We start from the raw sequence: 12,255 nt of genomic DNA on the forward strand, positions 1-12,255 counted from the left end.
GCAGCTTTCGATGATCATTAAGCCCCCTCACATTCCATGTCAACATTTTCAATTCCTGCAGAGTGTGCAGGGCATTCCCGCCATCAGTACCAGTCATCCCATCGGCAACAACCAAGGAGCGCAGTAAGCTGTTTTATCTTTCCGTGTACTCACTTTAAACTGAAAATCAGGTAACACTTTGCTTGGCATTAGATTCAAATTCCCGCAATAACAACAGCAAAAACAACCCCCAACACCGTACCCCCTTCGCCCAAAAACAGTGGTTCCATAGGTAAAGTAACCAGTACAGTTCCCAATAATGTCCGCCCCCTCCCACGGCAGACCTCCCCCAACCTGGCCTGACAGGACCTACTCCCACCCAGTGGCATCAGAACTCCCTACCACTCCCCAGCACCCCCGCTAGCCCGCGGAAGTAAACCCCAAATCAACTCTCTCCAGAGCCTGTGAGCCAGAAGCGCAGGGGCAGACGTTGCTGGCTTAACAGTTATCTTACAAACCAAATCCGCTCCGCTACTGCACCCCGGCACTTGGCCCCTTACTAGCGTTCCGTGCCTAAAACAAAAACCCATGCACAAGTAACATGGTGTGGCTCCACTCAACTCTCAATGGCGCCGCCCCACTTTAAGGCTCAGCAACAGCTCAGTCGCACAGCACAGCTAGTACATACTGTCTCAGTTTGCCACCTTTTTAGTGAAGGAACACACCCGGCCCCCCGCCCTCCCAAAGTCAAACCAGTAAGATCTCACCCAGCTTGAGATCCAGACAGCAGTGTTCAGGCTCAAACCATGCAGAGGAGTCGGGACTCCATCTTCGCACCGCGTAGGCCACGGCAGCTAGAAATGACCCACAGGAGGCAACGCGCTGGCCGTTGCATAACAGAAAGCGGGTCAGACAGGCGCAAAATACTCAGTCTTGCTCCTCCAACAGTGAGGAGGAATCATGGTCCCCCTGGTCTCTCCTCGGGCTGGTTCTGCGCTCTTTGGACCACTCCTTCAGTGATTTCTGCAGTTCCCTGGGGTCAGTGAAGAAATGCGAATGCCCTTGCCTGTTGATACGAAGCTTGGCTGGGTACAGCATCGCATAGTCCAGCTCCAGTTCGCGCAACTGCTTCTTATAAGCTGCAAATTGTTTTCTCTCCTCTTGGACCTTTGCCGTAAAGTCCGGGTAGAGTGAGATGTCCATCCCCTCGTATTGCAGCTTACCCTTGTCTCTAGCCAGGCGAAGCGCAGTGTCTCTGTCCCTGTAGTTCAGGAGCTTCGCTATAATGGGCCTCGGGTTCGCCCCCGGTTTAGGTCTGGGTCCCAGCGTGCGGTGTGCTCTCTCCACAATAAACATTGGGGAGAAGGCGTCGTCCCCGAGCAGGGCTTTCAGTAGTTTCTCCACAAAAAGCTCCATCTTGCCAGTCTGTGTAGTCTCCGCAACACCGGTAATGCGGATGTTGGATCTTCGCGACCTCGCCTCCAAGTCTTCCGACTTGTCTTGGATCACCTGCAAGAGCCTGCCAAATTGCTTGCGATCCTTATCCCACCTTGTTTGGGCTTCCTCCGCCTTGGTCAGTCGACGCTCCGCCATGTCAAGGCGCTCAGCGTGTTTGTCAACACGTTCCGACATGCGGTCCATGCGATAGGACAGGGCATCGATTTTGGACCCGACTGTTGCGATGCTGTCTTGTATCCCCTTCTCCATTGCGACCAGCAGTTCGCGAATATCCGAGCTGATGGAGCTCTCAGGTGCTGCCCCCTTCGGGGAAGCCGCCGGGGCTGGCATCTCGGACCCCTTGGCCCGGCGCTGCTCAAAGGTAATTTTGGGTTGTGACCTGTTTTTGCCCATGGCTAGTCTGGTGGACATGTAAGCGGCCCTCACCGCAGGTGGCCGCAAGTCGCCGTGACAGGCTCGGGTACCTCTCGGCCTCCGCGTATACCTCAGGTTCCAGGCGCTAGCACACAGTTGACACACTATATCAGGGGAGCAGGGGAGGCTCACGCAGCTACTCGCACCATACAGCCCAGGCGGATAACAGAGCCTCCCAGAACCCTAGCGCGTGGACAGACCGTCAGTCTTAGGCAATGCGTCCTCCACGTGCACTGCCTGGCGTGTAGGGGGCCCCTATGGCGAGCCTGGCGAGGAATCCACGACGTCACACAGCCGCACTGCGTTCAAACATCGGCCAAGGTACCTCAAGTGCAGGAGACAAGCCTTCCTCCAGCCGTCCGCAGTCGCCTCGTCCCTCCTACTCGACCTATCACGGCAGCGCTGTCCCAGACGCCTCCATGCAGAGGGCAAATGGCCGCCGCAGCACCAGGCCTAAATGCAAAATGGCGGTGTGCAAATGCGCGGGGGTGTGCCAGCAGGGCACCTTTAACGAGCTCCACAGGTCCAAGTCCAGTGACACATACACTCACAATAGGGCTGACGAAGCGTAGGTCTCAGCAGTAGCCCTGGCCGAAGTGCGGGTACTCCCCGGCGCCACGTGTCCGCCCGGACCCTCGGGGTCTAATCACAGATTGACAGCCTCACGAGGTCCAGCCTCCAGTCTCCAAGGGCCACCGGGTCCCATACAGCGCAACCGCTGCCCAGAGAGTCTCAGCGTCTGCTCAGGGGCCCACAAAGCACAGGCAGGTCGGGAGGACGGTGTGTGCACAGGAGTCAAGGCGGGGTACCGGCAGGAGAGTCCCCGTGCAATTGGCAGCAGCCCCGTTAGCCTCCCATATCTGGGAGCAGAGCCGCCGATACAATCTTCTGCAGTGGCATCGGTGGGCGCGGGGGTCAGGCTTTCCACCCTCCGACGCCAGGTCCGAGTCTCCGGGCCTCACGGTGCCCCCCGGGCCGCACGTCGAGCGACGTCGGCGGGCCGCACCGCCAGGCAAGCCCGCGGCTGCAGGCCTAGTCCGCCACTCCACGCGGCCTCCTCCGGGGGACCTCACGCGGCGGCCGCGCAGCCCGAGTCCGGTCAGCCCAGGCGCTCCAGGAATAGTCGGGGAGCACCCCGCCTCCAAAGCAGCTATTTCGGCACCGTGAGGATATACTGGAAGGATAATGCCGGGGCTTTAGCCGGGAGCTCCGCGCTTACACGTCCGGCATGGACGCCAGCAAGCTCCGCCCCCCTCCATATGTATATATGTAATTATGGTAATTTTCATGTATATATGCATATATTACTGCTATTCTATGTACCGTGGGACTCCCACTTCGACGACGGGGAATATTCAAGCACGTGAATCTATGAAAGACACCCCTAATACTGGAGAAGTACACAATTTAGCACTTCAAATATTTAGAGAAACAATTGTACTTGAGTAAAATACATGCGCTGCGATAATTAAAAGAATGGAGGAAAACAATGTTACCAGTATTACAAGGATGGTGAAGAAATGAAAAATTCAATCATTGTATGTTTGCATTGGATTATATCAATAGATATTATTGCACTCTGACCCAGTACTGTCTATCCTATAAAGCATAGGGTGTGTAGGTCTGCCAGAAAAACTTACGAGTAGTCTAACTCCCCATTTATCTGCAGGTGTGTCATCTGGTAACAAGTCTTGGTGTAGGACAGGCTGCCGTCCTTCTCGAGCTAGTCAAAGGATTCAGCCGGGCTAGAATTCCGACACAGGGACACCACGAAAACCTAATAAAATGCTCCTCGGTCTAAACAAATGTGTGATCCGATATATGTAATGGACTGGACCCATTTCTTCTGTGCTTGGGCTATGGCCCAACTGTCATTGTTGATTCTACCCATCCAGAGCTGTTGGAGAACAAACAACAACCTTTTGCGCAGAGTCCGTGTTCAAAATGTTCCAAGGCCTGATAATGTGCCTGCAAAGAAGTGTAAGTGTAAGCAAGACACTTTCTGATAACATTATCCCATAAGGGTGCACAAAAAATGAGAGTTAAAAGCATATCAGTTTTAAACGTGAGCATGCAAAAAAAAAAACAAGTGTTTGTGCCCAGGGCCTATGCAACTTCACAACATTCAGTCCTTGTCTGTGAGGTGATTAAAAAGCTTAATATTACATTTTAACCAATATAACTTGTTCCTGAATCCAAAAATCTTAAAATACATTGCACTTTAATATGAAGCAAAAGGAAAGTCAAATTGCATTAAAAAGTCAATATAAAAATATGGAGTTAATATCTGCATAAAAGTCAATTAGAATATTGTGTAAATATTCCATAAGTCAGATGAAACAATATTTTTTCAAACTGCCTCAGACAATGTTTCCGTTGGCACCACAGACACAAGTTCTAAAGAGCAAACATGGTGGTATCCAGCCTAATCAGCACCTGCTCAAAATGTGACAGCCAGTAGTGCATCTGCAGAGGACCAGGCAGGAACTGAAAATCCAAGAGCCAAAGCATCCACAGAAGGCTCATAATATGCATTTTGCAGCATCAGCAATTGCGCAGAACATCTTAGCAGGTGGATTCTTAATGGACCCATCAGCAGTTACATATCTATAGATTGGACCAATTTCATTTCAAGAAATATATTCAGGGCACACTCAAAAGTGCATTGCAGACAGCGGAACATGGGCTGTATGCAATGTAACCATATAGGCCAAAAGGATAACAATCAGTTGTCATTAAGTTCCTGAAGTAGGGGTGCGCCAAAATACTGCATCATGTGTTCACGACACAGTAGCATATGCGGTAATGCTATAACCATCTGCAGAACAAAAATAGAATTAAAATCCTGACAATCAGAAACAGGACAAGAGGTATGCCTCTAAAAAACGCTGGAAACCAAGGAGTGGATGAAAGATGGAATCACTCAAAAGACAGTCTGGAAAGTACTAACAAATCCAGACCAAATCGCTTTAAAAAAGTGTACTACTCCCACAGTAATAGAGGTGTTAAAAATGCAATGCACAAGTTCACCAAAATGTTGTGGGATATTAGTGCGTAGTAGCGACTGTATTTCAGAAGTATAGCTTGCAACTTGAAGATCAAACATTACCCTTAGAGATGTTAAGGTAACTTCATTCTGAAACAATGAGGCTTTCAGTCTGCTCAAACAATCAAAGTTCACGTCAAAGATAGAATTTGAAGCGGAGCGTGGCTAAGGCGGCAAACATGGCGGACGCAGCCTAAGTGAGCTCCGTCCCGCCGATCAGTTATCCAGCGAGAATCCTGCATCTCCCCGACCCTGGGACGTCCTAACCAGAGTGTTTGGCAGTCTGAACTAGACGTGGTGCCCCGGCTGCAATTTGAGCGCTGAAGACGGCTGCTAGACAGAGGTCCGGGCTCTGATGTGGTGTGGCCTGCTGTCACGCGGAAAGCCGGGACCTCGAGTTTGAAGACGCCGGGCGGAAGTGCAGCGCGGCCGATGTGGATGCGGAGCAGTGGGCGACTCTGCACTTCCGGTGCTTGGACGATCGCAGTGCGCCACATGATACGGCGGGGGAAGGGTGCAACGGCATGCGGCACGGCTGCAATACCCCAACATTAAATGCTGACAAGGTGAGGGGCGCGGAAGAGACTGGGCAGGCCCCACTCGGCGGTCGTGTCGGACCGGGGGGTCGCTGCTGGTCCGTGAGTGCGGCGGAACAGCTCTCCCGCTTTTCCCCCCTGCCCTCTGATGGACCTCGGCAGATGACACTGGCGCCCGCTGCAGGGGGGGCGAAGGACCTCGGCCGAGGCTAACCGCCGCGTTCAGACGGTGCTTCCTGCACGGCGGGCCGGGGCATGCCCCCCGGTTCGGCAGCACTGTGGGGCCACTAAGGAGACCCTCCTGGGACGGGGGACCTGGTCTCTGATGACCAGTCGTGAATTGGGTGACAACGAGCAGAAACACGGCGGTGCTCGGAGGCGGAGGCAAGCTACCCCACGTGGAGACCGTGACTGACTACACTCTGTGGCCCGGTTCCTTCATGAAGGTCTTAGACGGAACGGTGGTGGGGCCATTGAAGTGACACCTACACGACGGTGAGACCAACGCAACCCCGGCACTGACCGTAGCGCACCTACCAGCTTTCGGGTTGGAGAGGGGTGCAGAGCCATTGCGGTGCCGCTGGTAAAAGGAGGCGAGACAACGCGGGCGGGCACGCAGACTGGCCTAGGGGTAGACACCCATACCCTGATCAATACTCCTGTGACGCCCTGGACCCAGTACTTATATTCACAGGCCAACATGACGAGGGGTGGCAACAGTGGGCACACCTCGAAGCAAGGCACGATAGACAAGTTCACGGGGCCGACTGGGAGTGCCGGAGCAGCGGGGGCCCTCCAGTATCCGGCCCGGATAGTGCCGCCCTCATGGCGGCAATAACTCAGTCCAGAGATATGCTAGACGAAAAAATAGGGGCAGTTGGAGCCGACGTTACCTTGCTGCGCCAGGATCGGCGTAACGCGGTGGATCGCATTACAGAAGCTGAGACAAGGATCACGGGAGTGGAAGACGATGTGGCGACCCTGAAAAAGAAGGTGGCCAACATGGAGGGGATCCAGAAGGGCCTTGCCCTGCGTGCTGAGGATGCTGAAGGGCGTGCTCGGAGAAACAACCTACGCTTTGTGGGATTTCCGGAGGGCTGTGAAAAGGGCGACATGGAAGCCTTCCTGACCCGCTGGCTGGAGGGGTGGCTCCCTCCGGAGTCCCTTTCGCGCTGTTTTATTATTGAACGTGCGCACCGAGCACTGATCCAAAAGCCACCGGTAGGAGCTCGCCCTCGACCGGTGATAGCCAAGCTGCTCAACTATCACGACCGCGACACGATCCTGCGGCAAGCGCGCATAAAGGAGCCTCTGCTGTTTGACAATCACAAAATTCTGATATTTCCGGACTATACCAGGCAGGTACAGCAACAACGCCAGTCCTTCACCGCGGCCAAGGCGCGACTGCGGGGCTTAAATATCCAGTACGCTTTGCTTTACCCAGACCGCCTGCGGGTGGCTTTTCAGTCCCGGACCCAATTCTTTAATACTCCAGAAGAAGTTTTTGCCTGGACAGATGAGACAGTCCGGATCAGGGTACATACCCCCCCGGGTCGAGATTCGGACACATCCTCCACAACGGGGCCCCCTCGGACCCCCCGGCGGTCACGTAGCAGAAGTAATTGGAGATCCCGGACAAAGAAGAATCCTCCTTCAGAGAATGGAGCTGCAGAGGCCACCGAGACTACGGACTCCCAAAACCCGGCATCATAACCTCCGAGGTGTGTGGCGAACTTCGGATCACGATCCGGGGAAGAGACTACACTTCTCCTGAACATGGACAACTTTTGCAGTTTGCTGCCTGAGACTTCAGCTGAACAAGTAACTTTGTGGTTGGGGGACGCGGGTTGGGGGACGACATAGGGAGGGCGGACTCAACCCCTCAGTTCGGAAGGGTTTGTAAGTGGGGGGTAAGTTGGGACTAAGTGGGTAGTTCTTGGGGATCTATTTGGATAGTGGGTCTCTGACCTCCCGTTGGGGGCCGGCGACGATCTATACCGCGACAGGTACTTCAATGTTGCTGAGGTATGGGGTGGGGGGAGGTGGGGGAGTTTTGGGGGTAGTTAGCAATGGGGAGGTAGGGGGGGTGTGTTGTGGGTACGGTTGGGCAGGATGGGAGGGGTAAGGGTGCAGTTGGGGGGGTAGTTAGTATTGACACAGTGTCCGCGCGAGTTCGGCTGCAAATGTATGTGTGTGTGTGGCTCCAAATGCCCAGGACATTGCTTTTCCTGCCCATCGATGTAATTGCGGGTGGTAAGTTGGAATGTCCGGGGAATGCTCGATAAGATAAAGCGAGGTGCAGTGTTGCCGCTAGGGAAGACGGAACAGGCGGATGTCCTTCTCTTGCAAGAGACGCATCTCCTAGGCACTGAAACCCTTAGCTTGCAGCGGTATGGCTATCAACAAGTTTTTCATGCAGGTTTTGTGAGAGGGTCTCGAGGGGTAGCAGTCCTAGTGCATCGCAGACTTCCCTATGTACATGAGACACAATGGATTGATGCCCATGGCAGATTCGTGTTTGTGAAAGGTATGGTGGGGGATGAGCCGATGGTCTTTGGTAGCGTGTATGCCCCACCCCCATTGCAAGAGGCACTCATTGAAAAGTTGTTTGAGGTATGGGCCGATATCCCGAATGTAATGGCGATTGTGGGTGGCGACTGGAACGATGTGATGAATGGACGAATGGACAGACATAGGCCCGGAGGGGGGCTCATAGCAGATACCCCCACTAAATTGAGCGGCATGGTGCAGGGAATGGGATGGATTGATGCATGGCGGTACCAGCATACTCATAGCCGCGAATACTCCTATGTCTCTGCAGTGCACAGGTCCTTTTCCAGACTTGGGGCCCGATGTAGGTAAATCGGTTTTTCCGATTTCAAAATACCGAGGCGCACCGAATCGGTATTCTGAAATCGGAAAACGAGATGTAGGAAAAAAAACCCGAAAAAATACCGATTCGTTCGTCATCGGTATTGTGATTCGATACGTACCGAATCGGCACGGACCGAATCGGAATGTACCGAATCGGCTACCACCGAATCGGAAATTGCCGAATCGGCAAATACCGATTCGGCAATTACCGAATCGGTGGGCGGAATACACCCCCATGGCCAAAATGCCCATAGGAAAGCATTGAACAATCCGAATCGGCAAAACCCGATTCGTTAGAATCCGAATCGGTAAAATCCGAAACAGCCAATGAGGTGGATCCACCCTCCTCCACCCAAGCAGGGAGTGGCTACCCAGGCAGGTGCAGCTCATTAAGAACTTTCTGGAGAGGCAGCCTGAGCTGAACATTCACAGTGAGCAGCAGTGGGAGCAGGAGCCAGAGCACTGTGATAGCAAGATGGCAAGCAGCAGTGAGAGCCAGAAGGCTGGCCACAAGAGAAAGCCCAAGTTTAGTACCATGGAGCTGCAGGTGTTGGTGGAGGAGGTGGTGAGGGTGCACAGGCAGCTCTTTGGGAGGCTGTCCCTCATTGTGCCGGACAGCACGAAGAGGAGGCTCTGGAGCGAGATTGCTGAGAAGGTCAACTCAGTTGGTGTCACCCCCAGGACCCTTGATGACTTAAAAAAACGATTTTATGACATCCGCAGCCTGACGAAACGCAAAATGGCTGAGCTGCAGAGGCAAGCTGCACTGACTGGTGGAGGCAGGAACCCGGCGCCACCCCTCACTGAGCTGGAGGAACTGGTGTCCAGCACCATCGAGAGGGAGAGTGTGACAGGAATCGGGACCCTGGATAGCTCAGCCAGAGCTACAGCTACAGGTAAGAAGCATGCGCATCATGACACACCCTACCAGACACCTCCCCTTTAGACACAATGCACAGCCAAACCCCAGCCCAGTACTGTAACCAACATACAAGAGAAAAGCATCATGGTAAATGTAGTCAGCAGAATTTGGCAAAATATGGCAGTGCAGAACCACAATATAGAAAACAGTGGAACACATTCAAAGGATATGCAAGGACATGTGCAATGCTTTAATTGTAGTGACTGTAATACATCGGCACTCAATTCACAAATGCTTCTTTATACCTAGGGGCACCATCAGGCGGAGGACCACAAGCTACTGAGGCACCAGCACCAGCACCAACTTCCAGTGCGGTGGCAGGGCCTAGCACAAGTCAGGCTGCCCTGGAGGAGGAGGAGGAGGAGGACAACACCATTGGCCAGGGAAATGAGGGAGACCTGGTAATTGACTACGCATTCCTTCACTCCCCACAAATGTCTGGCACACCCCCATTTCTGTTCTCCCCTGAGAACTCTCCGACAACGGCCCACCCTGCACCTACCACATCTCCTGCCAGGAGTATGGTTGTGGCTCCACTCAACCCTATCCAGGGAGCAGCGGGTCAGGCCCCAGCCACCACCACAACAACACCAGTGGCACCCCAGCCCACACAGCAGGGCGGCAGCAGCAGTTCCCAGAGGCGTGCCATTTCCAGCACTGCACCGCCGGCACGGGAGGCCAGCGTCTTCCAGGGGCTTGAAGGCAGCATGGTCAAAATCCAGCGCATGCAGGCAAAGTCCATCATGGCCTGCCAGCGCCAGCTCCGCCTGCACAACCTGCAGATGGGCGAGATGGTGCAAGGGTTTAAGGCTTTTGTTGACACAAACAAGGAAGTTGCTGCAGGTCTTGGCAGGCTGACCACAGCCATCACACAGCTATGCGGCACGAGCACTCGCGCAGGCGGGATGCCCGCATGCACAACCGATCTATTAGCCGCCTTGCTGCTGCTACCGCGCAACTGTGCCAACGTGGGGCTAATATGGAGGCAAGCTTGACACAGAACACCGCTGATGTCACCAGGGGAATGGCCCGCATAACAACAGCCATGGAGGCAATGATCATTTCCAACACTGCGGCCAATCCAGCCCTGGACCTGGGGGAGGCTGGGGACAGCAGCAGCCGCAGCAGCCCGGCCAGCGCTGTGTCGGAGCCGCACCGGAGCACCAGGCGCTCTGCAGAAGCCGCTGGACATGCGGAAGGGGGTGAGGCACACCCCAGTGGGGCTGCCAAGCGCACCAAAAAGTAGGCTTGCCAGGGCGGGTGAGGCAACCCGGACCTTTGACATTTGTTTTCTTTACTTTGACATTTTATTTTGTTGCACATCAGTGCAGTAACGGTGTTGCAACATTATTAAAATTTGCTTTTCCTCACAACCATTTACCTGTCTGTGCATCTGTACTCACTCAGAAATAGTTTTCTGTAATCTCCTCACGTCTGTATCTGCCATCACTTGGCGTAGACACCCCAGCAGGTTGTGTTAGTGGCACAGCATCGTCGTCGTCATGGTCCTCGTAGTCAGACAACTCGACCTCAGTGCCCTTCTTCACCGCAAGGTTGTGCAACATTGCACAGACAGCTATGATCTTGCAGCAGGTGATGGGGGTATACTGCCTTGCTCCTCCACTCTTGTGCAGGCATCTGAATCTACTTTTCCAGATGCCAAAGGTCCATTCAACTACATTCCTTGTGCTTTTGTGGGCCCGGTTATACCTCCTTTGGCTGGGTGTGGAGGGGTTGAGGTAGGGGGTGAGTATGAATGAGCGGAGGGCATATGCACTGTCGCCTGGAAGGAAAAGGGGTAACATTACTCACATACATACATGTATTACACTTAGCTACTTTGTGTTATGGGGGTCTGATGATGTGTCTCACCTAGGAGGTATCCTTCACCAAATTCGCCAGCCATCAGCCGTGCATAGATGCCGCTCTGTTGAAAAATGTAGGAGTCGTGGGTACTCCCTGGGAATTTTGCTACCAGGTCTGTGATGGTGCACTTCGCATTGCAGATCACCTGAACGTTGATGGTGTGCGTAGACTTCCGATTGCGGTATATGTATTCTGTGTCAGCTGGGGGGCAAATCGGAATGTGCGTGCCATCTATGCAGCCAATGATTTGGGGAAATTGTGCCATCTGGTAGAAGTCAGCTTTAGTTTGTACCAGTTCTGCGTGGGTTGCAGGGAAAGAGATGTATTGGTCCATCCTGTGTATCATGGCGTCAAGGAATGTGTGGAAGAACCTTGACAGGCTGCTCTGGGTCACCCCTCCTAACGCTGCAACTCCACTTTGATAGCTGCCAGACGCAAGCAGGTGTAAGCTGCATAGCACCTGGACGTGCGCTGGGATGGCGTGTGCCCTTGGGGTGGGGTGGTCCAACAGTGGTTTGAGGTCCCTGATGAGCTCCAGAATGGTGTCTGAGTCCAGCCTGTACCTCTGTAGGATCTCTGCCTCTGTGAGCATGAACAGGGTGATCCTCTGTCTGTAGACCTGTTCCTCTCTTTGCCATTCCCTCTGTCCTTCCTGCTGTAGCCGTAGCCGCCTTGCAATGACATAAAAAGCTGCCATCCTGCAAGTTGCAATGCATTTTGGGTCTATTTTTATGGGTTGGAGTTGGTTACCACCTGATTGTAATCCATGGTAAATACCGAGTGAATAATACCGATTTAGAGCCAAAACGGTATTTCTGTGCTTCCCTACATCTCCCTATCTGTCCGAATCGGGGATTTTCCCATTCGGTGATTCTACCGATTCGGTAGGTTTTCCCAATCGGCTTTCCGATTCGCTGTCTCTACCGAATCGATATATGGACCGATTCGGAGTAATTCCGATTCAGTGTCACTACCGATTCGGTACATGGTCCGATTCGGAATAATTCCGAATCGGTGTCACTACCGATTCGGTACATGGACCGAATCGGTATTTTTATCCGATTCGGTGTGTTACCGATTCGTTACATTTCCGAATCGGGGTCTGTACGTATCGGATTATTTTCGATTCGGTAGTCATTCCGAATCGGTATTTGTACCGA

This window comes from Lissotriton vulgaris, chromosome 5 (genome assembly GCF_964263255.1).
Source record: "Lissotriton vulgaris chromosome 5, aLisVul1.2, whole genome shotgun sequence".
Taxonomy (NCBI): Eukaryota; Metazoa; Chordata; class Amphibia; order Caudata; family Salamandridae; genus Lissotriton; species Lissotriton vulgaris.